General features: G+C 42.2%; 1 protein-coding gene across 5 annotated transcripts in view; it reads left to right on the top strand.

Annotated features, from left to right (window-relative positions):
• TEX2 (testis expressed 2) overlaps window positions 1-15,858 on the top strand; it is a 91,835-nt gene that overhangs the window by 21,796 nt on the left and 54,181 nt on the right. The gene's annotated exons all lie outside the window — the stretch shown is intronic.

The raw sequence follows: 15,858 nt of genomic DNA, 5'->3' as shown, positions 1-15,858 counted from the left end.
AAATGTGGAAATAATAATAGTACCTACCTCTCAGAGTTGTTAGTCTTAAATGAGATATTGTTTGTGAAGCACTTAGAGGCCTGGTCCATGTAAAATTAATTGTTAATTGTTGTTAGTGATTCAGAATCCTTCTGATACATCCTCACAAATCAGGACTGTGTCTGCTTGGATCTCGGTGGCCCATGGCCTCCCTTTCCTCCTACAAATAATCCCAACTGACCAGGGCATGTACTGCTCAAGTGCATAAAGGGTGTCCTTTACCACACAAATATGAATGCCTGTCAGTTTTGGAGTGAAAAAACCCTGTATTTTTTCAGGAAAAGAATAGCCATGATACATCTTTACTGAAATAGAAAAACTGCCCAACAGATAGGGTCTTTGAGAACAAGGAATAATATTCCCTGATACATTTCAGCCCATCATATCCGTGGGGAAAGAGCAGTGTAATTAATTCTAACATTTTTATGCTGTCTGTGCCCAAACTTTACAGTTTATGAAGTGCTGTCCCATTCATTCTTTCTGCCAACAATCTCAAGGGTGAGGTTTCACCATCCTGATCCTTATTTGACAGATCAGAAAATGCAGACCCAGTGAGGCTGCCCCTGAACTGGAGCTTTATCCTGTTAGCTCGGCTGTATCTGGCAACACACTCTTGGGTAGTAAGTTATCTGAGTGGGATTTAATGGATCCTAATTGCATATGGATGGCCAGAAAGTTCAGCTCCTGTTTTGGCATTTTGCTTTGGCAGAGTGCTCTCTGAGGACTGACAGGAGCTGGGAGAAAAAAACCCACCACCACACTCAGCACTAACCATCTAGAAAGGGTAGGTGACTGCTGTTAGGCAGTTATTGGACCTGTGAAGAGAAAAACATCGAGATCACAACTTAACAGCATTTGTTTCTTTGAAACGTCAGCTGGAGCCCCAGTACAGCCATAAGGATTATAGTGCCTCCAGAATTAGATTAGACGTTTGGTTCCATGCCCTCTACTCGGATTTCTGATTATGAAATGCTACTTGTGCTTATTTTCCCTGATCTGCAGAGAAACAGCTTTTTCTCCTGTTACTTTGTGCACCCAGGTTTCTTTTTGATTATCCTTGCCTTTCATTTCTGCCTTCTGGCCTCCTGCTTTGGGCCTTGAGACAGCCATGAAACAGACCCTCAGGAATGGGCAGCTGTGGAGGCCTCGGCTGGAGTCCACCCTCGAGGTCTGGCTTAAGGGATGGTGGCTGGGACCTGTCCCAGGAGGTGAGGCCACAAGTCAGTGGGGAAACAGTATAGACAAGTGGATCAAAGGTCAGGAGCAGAACTCAGTCCATTTGTGTCCTGTACCCATGGAGCAGCAGCCCACCTATGATTTTTCCATTTAAAATAGCTGAAGGAGTTGATTGATTAACCTTGATGGCACTAGGCCTGTTTTTTTTTTCACAGAGGTACAGAACATTCGCTTCTTAAAAATAACTGCCTCTCGGGTGGTGCCATCTAATGCAGATGTAGACTGGATTAATTAGCTATCTACTTATTCTAGGTAGCTAGGATTGTATTTCTGAGTTGCTGGTGATTCCATCACCTTTTTTCTATGTGTGGGTGTGTATATTTAAGTAAGTGAAATACCCTGATATCCAGGTTGATTTAGACCAGTGAGTCACAATTCCATGGTAGGTATTGGGGCATGTGTGTACACATACATAGACTGTGATTACTGGGGAACTTTTTCAAATGATATGTCTTCCCCCCCCCCCCACCCCACTCTTAATTATGATAAGCCCTGAGATGGGAAGGGGTGGCTGGGTCATCTGTATGAAGACCTTTCCTAGAATTTAGAATTTTCTGGTACACCTGCCTTCTGCTCAAACCCAAAATGCATCTGCCTTTGAGAACTAGGAATAAGAAGGTGATTAGATCTGGCTGGTCATTTGTCCCCATGCAGTCTTCTGGGTGTTGCTCACCTAGGCTAGTCATTCCAATCTAGCATCTGCAGAGGAACCCATGGGTCCAGGGGGCCGTTTTTGGCATTTCAAAGGACTTAATAGAAACTATACATTTGCTCAAGGTAAGGCACGAAAGCTGCCCAGATCATCAACTTTCCTTGCCTTTGTTTGGAATTGCAAGTCTTTATGGTTTCATGCTGATTCCAATTTCTGATTGGTTGTAGATGACATAAAAGGAATTTCTGAGACAGGAATGGTCTAACTCTACACGTTGTTAGTAGAGCTGGTATCAGGTCTCACTCCCCTTACTGAATATCCTCTTCACCTTTAGAATGAAGTTGACCTTGAATGTGAGCGTCATTGACTATCCAAATTAAGCAACTGATAATCTCTTGCTTACTTAGCTATGCTTATCAGCGTCGCACCTGTGGCAGCAATTTGATTTCATAATATTATTATGAACCCTTTGTAAATGTGGATTTTTGGCTAAAATTTAGATCAGCATTGAAATGGAAAAATAGTAATTACTGTTAAATGTTGTTAGAATCTTGCAAAACACGTGGCCAACATGGGGGAGAGACGGAAAAAAAGAGGTTGGTGAAACTACAAATCTCACCCACTGCCCTCATTAGCCAGTTTCCCACTAAAGGTGAAGATAACTCACAGGTCTCTGAAGTTAATACATGGTCTCTGTAGCCTTTTAGGATCCTGTTGATTGTAAGTTCTTTTTGCCTAGTTGTGTTTGGTGCATGCACATCATCCCAAGTTCTGCTTCATTTTGTTTCACCATGTGTGGACCTTTACATATTTCCACTTGGCCCCTGTGTTTGTCATTCTTAATGGTCACAGCTGTCTGAACCTGAAGTCAGACAGTCAGAATGATCTATTTCAGGTGATTAGAGAAGGCTGGAGACAAGCTGTCTGTTTGATCCTTGATAACGTGGCTGGTGGGGTCAATTCCAGACAGGTCAGCATGGATAAAAGAGATGTGCTCACACCTACTGCAGATACTGATAATAACAGTTGACATATGCTAAATGTTACTTCTTAATTTTCCCAGAAGCCCCTATGAGGCACACTATTATCTTCTTATTTATGAGAGAAAAGAGGCATTTTTGCAGTAACTCCTCGAGGGTCACACACTGGTAAGCAGTGGAACTGGCATCTGAAGCTTGGTCTGTTTAATATCAGTTGGAGTTCTTAACCAGGTTTTTCTGTGCATCATGGGGCCCGTCCAATTCTCAGCTCAGTTCAGAAAACTAACCACCTTCCACCTTAATGCTGGCAACAAACACATTTATTAATGTGTATTAAACTCACAGAAGCTTAATATTAAAATATCCAAGCTAGAGAAGGCGCTGCAGGCAAGCAAAGCAGGAGCCCCTGAGAGTCTCCTGTCCACTTTGGGGACTGTGGGCAGAGTGGTGTGAATGGCCAGCCCATGTGTTCAGTCTTTTCTTTAGTTCCATCTCCTTTAGTCGGCCTTGAAGTTTCTCAGACTTGAAGACACAAAATGATGACTACGTAAGGTTGCCTGACACAGGTATACAGTACTTTGTAGGTGACTCAAGAGATTATCCCAGGGATAATTGTGGCCACAGGCAGCTTTTCGCCCTGACCTTAGAACCTAATCCCCACCAGGGAGTGGCTACCAAGTTCCTGTACATGCTAAAGAGAAACCCTGCTCTGTTCTCTGGATGCGTCACAGTTTTCCCATGCTCTCCCTGATGCCTTTCTCCATGGCACTGCTTGGAGTCCCTCTGCTGCATGGAGCAGTCACGGGAGGAATCTGGTCCTCTGACTGCTGTATGGGCTCCTGTGTGTCCGGGAACAGGCAGATCGAATTCCCCTCTACTTTTCCAGGGTCTTGTTTCTGTTGAATGAGAAAGTTTCACACATAAATTAAAGCAGACTCATGTCCATGGGCTGGATTGGAAGTTGAGAGTTCAAACTTTAGAAGTCTGGTTGGGGCAGATGGATGAGAAGCTTCTGGGTTTACCTCCAGGGCCTTGGGCTTCCTAGTCTTTAGAACTGTCTTTTTCTGGAGTGTGGGCAGGGACCCTTATTCTAGGTTCCTGGCATTATCTGAACTCAGATGTGTTTTTCTTTTGAGTTATGTATAAATAGTGGTTCTGTGTAGTTGGAAAGGTACATTTGTACCATGAGTTAGGTTATGTTGTGGACTGCCTAAGTTTTGTGGGCCTATGAACCTATTTCCCATTTATTTTCCTTCAGGATAAATGTGTTTTGAATTTCAAACAATTGACTTACAGATGAACTTCTGGAACTCAACCTGCTCTTGGTTAAGGATTCACTTTCTATGATTATTTGTGTGGTGTAAATGTAGGAGGTCAGCTGAGGGGCTGGAATCTTCTAGGAGGAAGGCCCAGGGTTTAGTTCAAGCGTGAGTGCCTTTGTGAATAAAGCTAGGACTGGACAAGGCAGAGAGAGGGGAAGGCATTTCTAACATAGGGAGCTGCATGAATGGAGGTGGGAAGGAGTCGCTTTTACATGAGCCGGTGGCTCATCAGACCTAATTGGAAGGTTGGGAACATGTTGAAGCATAACTGAAAATGAGGTGGAATGGAGAGAGGAGCTGGGTTATGTTGGGCAGTGAGAACCAAGGAAATTGGATGAGACATGAGCCCATGACAGGTTTTTGAGCGACAGGATGAGAGTGGTGTCTAGAGAAGGCTAGTCTGATGACAGAAGGCCATGTGGGCTGGAGACTGGGAGCAAGGGATGAAGTCAGAGAGGAGTGCAGAGGTGGGAGTGATGAAAGAAGGGCTAAGGCAGCCGGGCTTGGGGAACTAAAGAGGTTTGTAGGATAAGAGAAGACCTTTGGGGTTGAGGCCTTGATGTTGGATGGGCAGTGGTTCCTTGATGGATAAGAGGGAGTTAGTGTGGGGTCGGGTTGGGGTGACAGGGAATAGATGGTCCTTTAGGCTTAGAATTAGGCCTCTTTGGTCCTGGATAGGTTCTGTGCGTGGGTGGAGAGTAGAGAGGAACAGAGAGAAGAAATTCTAGCCAAACAGTGGGAATGGTGATCCATGTATATGATTAGGAATGGAAGCCAAGATGGCAACTCCTACCCCTTTCCCAGAAAATTAGGGGGAAGGCCATCTGCTTAGAGGGAGAAAGGAGGGAGATAAAACTGGAGGCCTGGATGAGAGAAAAGGCCTGGAACAACACCAGTGAGGCATATGACTAGGAAATTAGTGAGCTAATTCAGGAGTTTCCTGTAAACAGCAATGGCATGAACCAGGTACGCATTCTACAGCCACCTCCTGGTTGGAGTCTACAGCAACCTCCACCTGACCCTCTGCCCCCCGTACCCTCACAGCTGGGATGGAGATGGGCTCAGGCCCAGGGTGAGGATGTCTTACAGCCAGTACATAGCAGTGCTGATGATTTACAGACACTGGTACCAACGGTGGTTTGGTCTTGAAAGCTAGGCCAGCCCTTCTCTCTCCTTGCTCTCCTTCCCACTTAAAAAAAAGCCAGGCAGAGTAGGAAGGGGATCATTTTTGTGAGAGGCCCTGGATTTGGTGCCTGTAAGATGTCCCTGAAGGGCTCTGCAGGGTACTGTAGAAGTGAGGGTGGTGGGAGTGTGGAGGTGGTATATCCACAAGAGGGTGAAGCTGAGAGGTGGTGTTGGGTGTGCAGTAAGAGTGAACGCAGCATTGGGGTAGAGAGCCTGAAGGGAGCTCTCTCTCTATCACAGTCAGTGCGGAGGCATCCTGGGCAGGAGATAGCTTTGTGCAGCCTGGCAGTGGTGGGGGAGGGAGGAGGGATGCTTTAGGGGGATCAACATGTGTTCTCAGTTGCCACAGCGCGCAACCGTGCTGATGAGCTGCGTCTTTCTTAGACTTGGCAAACTCTTACACCTAGGACCAGATGAAGTAAGGGATGTTTTCACAGCTGGGCTAAGCAAGACGAGTCCAGAAGGTCTCAAAGTATTTGTTAATGCAAGACAAACTGTTTCAATATTATTAGAAAAGTATTTGCACTTAATTGCTTTGGGCACATTAGTCGGTTCGAGTGTACTCTGGTTTCCTTTGCTTGACTTAAGTGTTTGCCAAGAATTCTCTGGTGCAAAATGGAAAAGTAAGACTCTAAGTAGTTGTATTCCATGGACATTGAATCATAGAATCACAGGCTATAGAATTTAGAGCTTTCTGGAAAACTCCTTGAAGACAATGGAGGAGAGTGCTTTCAGTTTATAGTGTAAGGATCCAAGGGTCAGGGAGATGAAGTGCTGAGTTCCATCCCTGCCATTTGAGGCCTTGTTCCTCCTCGGAGCACCCTCCTCTGCTGCCTCGTGGCTTCACTAGGGATGTATTTTCAGTCACTGATTCTGCCACCAACAGAGCAGTGGTCAAAATCTCCTACTTGGGTGGAACTTTTGGGCTGGTTCACATCACTGGGCTGCTCTCAGCGGAGTCCGTCCCTGTCACAGTCCACATGGTGTTGGAGGCAGATGGGGGACTGCTACTCAGGGCTGCTGGGAGGCCTCCCCTCATGCCTTCTCCTCTCACCTCCTCCCTTCTCCTCTCACCTCCTTCCTTCTCCTCTCACCTCCTTCCATCGCTTTCTTTCTCTCAAAGAGTTTTTTCAACTTATGAAGAATTAATCTGAAATACTTTCCTCATATGGAGAAACTGAACAATCAGTAGATACTAATGGATTCAGATATGTGACATAGGTTTTCTAGTTTACTAATACAATTTGGAGGGGAGAAAATCCAAATACTTCTGCATTTTGGTTAGAAAATACAAAGAAATAATTGTTCATATAAGTCAGTTCTTCGAAAGTTGAGAGTTTAGTCCATGTACAGAGAACAGAGGACAATATGTATGTTATATACACTATTGTAAACACCTTAAATGATTTTAGAGATTAATGCTTTTATGTTGATGGAATGAAGAAGGCTTCCTCGGGAAGTATAAAACCCAAAAAAGAGAGTCAACACCTCAAAATATAAAACTTTGTATATTTAAAAAATTAAATTAAAAGACAGGTCAGAAGAGGAAGACAAATATCATGTGATGTCAGTAATATGTGGAATCTGAAAAACAAAACATGAACAAAGAACAGAAACAGACTAAATACAGAGAACAGACTGAGGTTTGCCAGAGGGAGGTGGGTGGGGGAACAGGTGAAATAGGTGAAGATAATAAAGAGTTGCAGACTTCCAGTCATAACATAAATAAGTCCCAGAGATGAAATATAGTCAGTAATATTGTAATAACTTTGTATGGTGACAGATGGTAACTGCTGTACTTACTGAGTTGAGCCTTTCCTAGTGTATATAAATGTTGATCAGTATGTTGTATGCCTGAAACTAATATATTATTGTATGTCAACTGTACTAAACAAAAAAAAATGTACAAAGGTCAGAGGTGGGGAAAAATATGCAGCATGCATAGAGAAAGCATTAATTCATAAAGTGAATTAAGAAAAACCCTCAGGCAAAAAATACAAATGACAAGTTAACAGAAGAGAAGGAGATGGGGAAGAACCTGAAATGATTATCAAAGCATTGAGATGCCTTTTCCCCATCCATCAGATAGTTAAAGATTAAAAATAATGTTCAGTCCTGACAAGAGTTCAAGGTGGATACTTTAGACACTGTCAGTAGGAGTGTAAATTAGCAAATTGGACAAATTGGCAAGACAGTTTCAAATGTTTAAACATGCACCTCCTTTGACCTATGGATTCCACTTCTAGGAATGCATCCTACAGATAGGCTTGCCCTCGTGGGCAAGGTTTGTATAGAGGGCTTTTCAAGGTAGCATTGTATCTGATAGTGAAAACTGGAAAAAACTCAAGTTCCTGCCCATAAGGAATGATTGTGGACGATGGTATATCTGCACTACATAGGAAAAGTGTGTGTGTTTGTGTACCTGTCGATTTATATGAAGGGATCCAAGAAATAGTACATGAAAAACAAACTGCACAGCAGAATGTATAGAAGTGTGATCTTATTTAAGACCAAAACCAAAAACAGCATTGTGTTTGTGTATATTTATAAATGCATACCAAAGAACAGGAAGGATACATTCTAAACAGTTGATTTTGGGGGGAACAGGAGTAAACCTCACTTTTCCTTTACATACATCTGTTTCTGAATTTTTTTTACAATGAGCTTGAAATTGTGGTATGTATTTGTTTTCTTAATTAAAGTATCATTGATATACAATCTTATGAAGGTTTCACATGAGCAACATTGTGGTTTCAGCATTCACCCATATTATCAAGTCCTCATTGCCCCCATTACAGTCACTGTCCATCAGGATAGTAAGATGCTATAGACTTCTTACTTTCTTACTTATTTCTTGTCTTCTCTGTGCTGTACTGCCTTCCCTGTGACCTACCTATATTGTGAGTGCTAATTATCATTCCCCTTTTCCGTCCCTCCCTTCCTCTCTCCTTCCCTCCCCACCCATGCTCTCCCATCCCTCCCCTTTGATAACCGCTAGTCCCTTCTTGGAGTCTGTGAGTCTGCTGCTGTTTTGTTCCTTCAGTTTTTGCTTTGTTGTTATATTCCACAGATGAGTGAAATCATTTGGTACTTGTCTTTCTCCGCCTGGCTTATTTCACTGAGCATAATACCCTCTAGCTCCATCCATGCTGTTGCAAATGGTAGGATTTGTTTTCTTCTTATGGATGAATAATATTCCATTGTGTATATATACCACATCTTCTTTATCCATTCATGTACTGATGGACACTTAGGTTGCTACTGTATCTTGGCTGTTGTAAATAGTGCTGCGATAAACATAGGGGTGCATATGTCTTTTTGAATCAGGGATCTTGTTTTCTTCAGGTAAATTCCTGGGAGTGGAATTCCTGGGTCAAATGGTATTTCTATTTTTAGTTTTTTGAGGAACCTTCATATTACTTTCCACAATGGTTGAACTAACTTACATTCCCACCAACAATGTAGGAGGGTTCCCCTTTTTCTGTATCCTTGCCAGCATTTGTTGTTTCTTATCTTTTGGATGTTGGCCATCCTAACTGGGGTGAGATGATAGCTCATTGTGGTTTTAATTTGCATTTCTCTGAAGATGAGTGACATGGAGCATCTTTTCATGTGCCTGTTGGCTGTTCAAAATTGCAGTTTTTAAAAAATTAAAGTGAAAATTTATATATGCTATTCAACCCTGTGATTTCACTTCTAAAAATATTTACTAGGGAAAAAATCAGAAAGGCACTCAATCAAAGGCTACATACAGCACCATAAAGGATTGCAACATGGGTTTGTGACAGCAAAAAATTTGACATAGTATCCTGTGTTGAAATGGTTACATTATGGAATATTCATTTTAAATAGCTATTTAAAGACTTGTGTAAAATAATTTTTATTGACTTGAGGGAGTGTTTAACAGTTAACATTTAGGAAATGTTTGCTTGTAGGGGAGACCAAGCTCAGTGCTTTACATAGCTTGTTTTATTTAATCTGAACAGTCTGTAGCCATTCCCATGTTACAGGTGGAGAAGTGGAGGCTTGGTTAAGGTAAATAATTTGCCTGAGGGTCAGACTCCAGCCATGTTGGTGGAACTGAAGCCAAAGGCCTAGCTGATACCCACATGCTCGATCACATCACTGTGTCATCTAGATTATAAAAGCAGATTACATTCATCCCTACATACATAAAGTTTGACTCACTTTATAAAAATGGATCTTCCTGTGTATTAGTGTGTTAGGGTAAGGTGTGGAGGATGGACCAGTGCAATTTTATATTCTGAAGATAGTGATTTTATTTTAAAGATTGACATGTATTTACATGTAACTTTTTTCCAGAGTACAAAAAATACCTACAAGTAGAAAAAAAAACTACTGATAAGACTTTTATGGGGAGAAAGCTAGCATTAGTGCCCATCCCCCCACCTTTTTGCCTGGTGTGTGTATGGATATAAACATTTTTGAGGTACTTAACAGCTACCACAAAATTGGTTCCAGAAAAGTTTTTACTAGTTATGTTCCATCCCTTAGTGCACCAGAGCATTTGTCTCAACCTGCCCTTGACTGTGTCACACGTTATATTTTAATGATGGAGTTTGATGACTGAAATTATTTCATTGATTTTTGTTCCGATTCTATGTTATGTTTATTGAGTTGAGCTTTTTTGGGTTTTTACTGGCCATTTGAACTTTGGGGTGAATTGCCTGTTCATGCACTTGGAAAGTATGTATTAATGACGCCTTCTTAAATTTGACCATTGAAGATCTCAAGAAGAAAGACTCTTACAGTATCGTTAGTAAGGGGAAGTTTCACTCTGCCAGTTGGGATGCATTTTTCTTACAGCAGTGAATTAGTGGTCTTTGGTTAAAACCAGATTTCTTAACCACTTGGAATTTATTTCACTTTAAAGTTTGACCTTAAAATTTAAGGAATGATTGGTAAAAGGTACACAGGACCTCTCTGTATTACTTTTGTAACTTCCTGAGAGCCTATAACTGTTTCCAAATAAAGTTAAAAAAATTCAAGGAATGATAAAACTTTGACGCCCTCCTTTTACTACTTGTAATGGGGCTTGATAATTCTGACGGAACCAAACAGTGGGAGGTGGTAGAAGGCGTTGTATGATGACAGATCCCAAACCAGACAATGGTTAGGAATACTGCTTTTTTTGGTTAGTTTTTGAATTTGGAAATAATCTCAAACTTTAAAATAGTTGCAGAAATAAAAACTAAATAAAGAACACCATATACTCTTTACCAAATTCACCCATTGTTAATATTTGACCCCTTGAGCATCAGCTTTTGAACTGTGCTCCTTTGTGATCACAGCCTCTACCCTCTTCTCATCCTCCTTCCTGATTTTCAGCCCAACGGTGTCCCAGGTTCCAGGCGTTCATTCACCTGAACAAAAACATTTACACCCAGTTTTCAGACAAGAACCTATAGTAGTTCTGTTTCCTAAGCTCTTAACTATAAATCCAAAGACTTAGCCTTTAAAGGTTTTGAACAATTGATTTCCTGCCCCTCAACTCAAATACAAACCTGCCTCCCCAGCTGCTGCTGAACTTGTTCTGCCTTGACTGACTGGTCTCCATGTCATTGCCTGTCCGAGCACTCATGTTTCATATCTGCTGTATTCCTTTCTCCACACCTTTTGCTCTGAAGTCATATACACGACTTTTCTGCTAACAAAAAGGAAACATTATTTCCAGGCTGCTTTACTTAGTTAGCACCATCTGATTTGAGTAAGCCTGTCCCACACTTTAATTACTTTGGGTTTTCTTGCTGTCATATAGATGTCATCATGTGGTGTCCACCTGTTGTCACCTTGAGTTCCCCCAGTCAGTGGCACCGTGGTAGCTTTCATAAACCTCCATAAGTTTTGAGTGGTTGAGCTGGAGGCTTGACCTGGCTTGAATGAGTGACTGTGAGCTGAGTTTGGATTTCATTATCAGAACCATCTAGCAGTCTAAAGCAAGATTCTAATTGTGTTGATGCTTTGGAATACCTTTTTCCTGCAGAGATCTGGCACTGTTCCCAGGTGGGCCTTGCGCGTGGCAGGTGAAAAAGTCCCTGCAGTGTCTGAAGGTGTGCACCTGTTGTTTACTAGGGTGTCAGCCCTCTGTTGTGTTTGTGGTGCAGGCTGCTGCTGGGTTGGAAGAGACTTTGGGTGTGGGTCTGGGAACCTGATAACTAACGGGAACGGATTCTAACAGTCCAAGTCTAAGTACTGAGGAGACATTACCTGTGCTGGAAGTGGAGTACTTCTTTCTCCTTGTTTTTAAAAAAATCTAAGGCTAGAGCTAGTTCATTATCTGTAATGTCAATATTGATTTTTGTTTTCAGCATGGAGTATTAACAGATTAGAGTGGCTGCTGGCAATTCTCAGCTGCTTCATTGAATTTCAATGAATCAAAGGATAGCTATTAAGATGTACTTGAGAGTTTTGGGCTAAATCAGGTCTTCTACTGTGGCTGGCTTTGACTAGATTTACTGTTTCCTTTGCAGCATCAAGACAGAACAGTGGAATCTCAAAACCTCTTCCTTACTTTTTATAAAACCAGATTCTATTTAAGATGCACAGATAAGAGGTGTTAAGCCACCCTCTGCAATACAATGCAGCTTTCCTCTTTTCCTCTGCCAAGAGAAGTTTTTGAATTAAAACTATTGACTAACACAATCCATGCTAGCAGATGGTACTCATACAGCATATGCCCAAATGCAAATTTGTTCAGCGGCAGCAAGTGTCTAACAGACTGAACTTTATAAAGACAAAAAATTTTAGTAATCTTAAAGGATTAGCGATGCTCCAGAGAAATGAGGCACTTTTCAAACCAGGCTTCTTAAGATGCTAAATTACTGTGCTCTCTATATCTAGAAACTAGTTCAATTTTCAGCCAAAGTTACTTCCTACCCTCCTTGCTTCCCTTCTCTTTTTCCTTCCTCCAGCGCTTCCTCCAATCTAGCATATAAATTAGAAATTAATAATAATAATTATTATATAAATGGCCACATCACTATTTTTTCTAATGTGGGAGGACCATATGGATAAGTCAGCAGCCTGGAAGGAACTATTTTCTCTTTTTATGGCTCTGTAGGATCCCAGGATTGAATTGTTTGAAATACAGCTGGGGGTTGGAAAGGGAAGTTATTATTAGAAAACAAAGAAAGAAAGCAAGGAAGGAAGGGAGGAAAGGAAAGAAAGAAGAAAGGAAGAAAAAGAAGGAAAGAAAAAGAAAGAACCCCTCTCACACCAGAATTTAGAGAGGTTATTATATCTGAGTTAATAAATGCCAACATTGAGTCTTGAAATACCCCTTCATTTTTCATTATATAGCCTGATTTATTGTTGATTGGCTTTTCATGGCCTAATTAATGATGATAACCTTTTGAGTGACTAGAAATAAAATGAATTTCATGGATGTTTGGTATTCTAACTCTGACTCCACTGAAGTTGAAAGCCCTTTGGGGTTCATGATAAGATAATTGTTTACAGGCTTCCTGTTGGAGGCCTTTGTGTTTTATGAGTTCAGGTCAGTAAGAGTCATAAATTTGTTCCTTGTTTTGATGGTATAGAATAGAATCCTGCATAAATGCTGGGGAGAGAAACCCTTATTAAAGGCTTTCTCAATCTTAGAGCGATGAACATTTTTGCAAAACATAGTAACTTCAGTTAAGAATTATAGTCAAGACCTTGGAAAACGCTCATTGGCAGACACGTTGAGATATTCTGCTTCCTGGAAACATAACTAAGGCTGAGGTTCAGAGAACATTTTCTCTAAATAGCTTCCCCCCTAAAAATATGGGAGCATAAGTCATTTATATTTATTATCTTAGAAAATAACCACATGGTAGTGTAAACACTAAAGAACAATGTGAGCTTTTTGAATAGACTTACCTGAGTTGGCCCACTGAGTGGAGAACACTCATTTTGCAGCTGGGCAAATAGACCCTGAGATTTCCTTGCATTTAAAGAGCAGTAGGTGCTGTCTAGCCTCGTGGTATATCTTGGTGAAAAACTAGTGAAGTGGAGCCAGGCTTTGGTCAGTGTGGACTTAGGGGAGTTTACTTTGAATCTCTGAAGCTACTGCCTGAGCTCTGGATAAAGACATTAGTGATGGTGAGCTGGACTGCCTCCTGCTACTCCAGCTTCCCAGTCCTGCCCCCAACCACGTAGTTGGGCCCTGTTGGCTGGAGACAGCCTGGTCAGAGATCAGCAGAGGTCCCAGCTAGTCAGGGCCCTGACTGTGCGGAGGAGGATTGAGCATGTAGGCAGCTCCTGGTGGCCCTTCCCGGGCAGGTGCCAGCTCACTCTTGCCTGAGGCCTTGCCTGGGTGCTGAGACCACAGGCTCCAGGATGCACTGCTGTTTCCTCCTGTTGGCCCTGTACTAGACCTGACTTTGCAGATTCCCAGGCCATCCCACCCTCACCTGCAGATAGGACTCTCTGCTCATGCCATGCTCCACAGAGGACTGACTCACACTGTTCACCCCCCAAATTGTACACTCTGTATTTGCGCCTGTGCCCACAGTCACCTTCACATACAGCCACTGCTACTTGTGAAGAAGCCTCAGAACAGCAGAGCCTTGCAGACCATCCTTTATGTTATTAAAGCAATTCAAATGAAGCTTATTTTTCAGCCTACTGAGGATTATCAAGTTCCAAACTTTAAATTACCCATATAATTTTCTTTTTAAATTAACCTCATAAAAATTAGATGGCAGTTAAATGAAAAACATGTGTTGTGCTTGGTATTTTTCTTCTTACTGAGCCTACAAACTTGTTGGCTTAAAGACAACAGGGCAGGATTGTCCTGGACCCAAGGCTGTGTTCTTTTAGCTTGCTGCCAGCTCCTGGATTTAAATTGCCTTGTGTGATTGATAAAGATCATTCCCTTTCCCTGGATCTAAAGGGAATAGGAAAGCCTATGGGTCATGGGCAAAACTCTGTTGCAAAGTGTTTATGAATGTAATTTCTCTCAAGTATTCATACTCAAATGGGTAGTTTCAGATATGCCCATGTGCTGGGCTTGTGAGACGTAATCCTTGTCATCACTGGGTACTCCTGTTTCTAATGACCCAGGATCACTGCTTCCTGCACCCCCGCCTCCCCCACCCCTCATTACCTTTTCTCTTGTTGGTAGTATCAATTGCCAGCATTTTGAACATGAGTATTTGGCAGAAGGCTTACCAACAGGAGTTTTCAAAACTAAAGGCACAACCAAGGAACACAGTATTGAATGTCTGTGGTAAATTACTTGTATAAATATATCACACTGGGCTGTGTATAATTGTCAGTAAGCATAAACATGTAGGGTTTTATATTTGGAAAGAACTCTTGATCTTTCATTTTACAGAAGAGGATTCAAAGAACCAGAGATGTATTGGCTTGTTTTAAGGTCCCACAGAGTCAGCTGGCAGAGGAGAAAGCAAGGCAGCCCTGTCTCCTGGTCCCCAGGCTGCTCTTCTGCTCCCTCATGATGCCTCTCTTGTACTGGTGGCCTCCCACGGTTCCCCACAGCCATTCTCCATCCTGGAGGTGGAGGACAGACCCATGTGGTGGGACACACCCATGCTTCTTTCTAATCATGCTCATTCTGCCACAAACTACCCATCAGTTTACAAGGCCCAGTGGGTGTCCTGCCTCCCACACTGGTCTCACCATCCTCAGAATGCCCAAAGTCCACTTAAGTGTGTTTTAGCTCTTTTGACAGGGCTTCATTCCAGATTGTGGTGGTAATTCCCATCTTGTAGGACGCGTCATGATGCCTGGGGGGCAGTAAACGGGCCTGGTGAATAGGGAGAGAGGTAATATACTAGATGTTACAAAGTGGGCTTGGTGTCTTCTGATTTGCTGCCCAGCCTTTCAGGTGTCTGTCTGCTCTCCAGCTGGCTACTAAGCTCCAGAAGAGCAGAAAGTATGGCTTCTGTGTCTCTCACCATAGCCCTTAGCAGAGTTCTCCGTTCATGGTGGTCACAGCATTGACACATCATTTTCCTCCCCTTTGAATCTTGGATTCAGTTTAAAATACAAGTTTACTTTATCTTGAAGCCTCAGAACATGGCCCCATCTTCATGGCTGGCTAAATGGCGCCCACCATTGGAATAAAGAAGTCAACAGGTCATGGCAATTAGTTTACAGGTTCCCTTTCTGTACTTAGATACTGTGCTACTTATTTGCAGTGACAAGATAGTGTGGGTATTGGTGGGAGATGCAAGCCAGATAATTGTTAGGATTGCTGTAAAAATTGCAGTGGAAACAATAATCCTCCTGGGTTAGCTTCTTATAGCTAGAAAACCACTAGTGAAATTTTTGTTCCAAGAGCTTCAAAATCATCAGGTTGCTGCATTTTATCCTGGTGGACTTCTGAAGTAATTCTGGTAACATCTACTGTGCAGGTATTTAAAACCTTGGAATACAGAATTGCTGATAGAAATGAGCCAGTTAAGAAGGAGGAAAT

Source organism: Manis javanica, chromosome 4 (genome assembly GCF_040802235.1).
Source record: "Manis javanica isolate MJ-LG chromosome 4, MJ_LKY, whole genome shotgun sequence".
NCBI classification, from domain to species: domain Eukaryota; kingdom Metazoa; phylum Chordata; class Mammalia; order Pholidota; family Manidae; genus Manis; species Manis javanica.
Note: the sequence above shows the minus strand (reverse complement) of the source record. Positions and strands in the feature narration are given on the sequence as shown.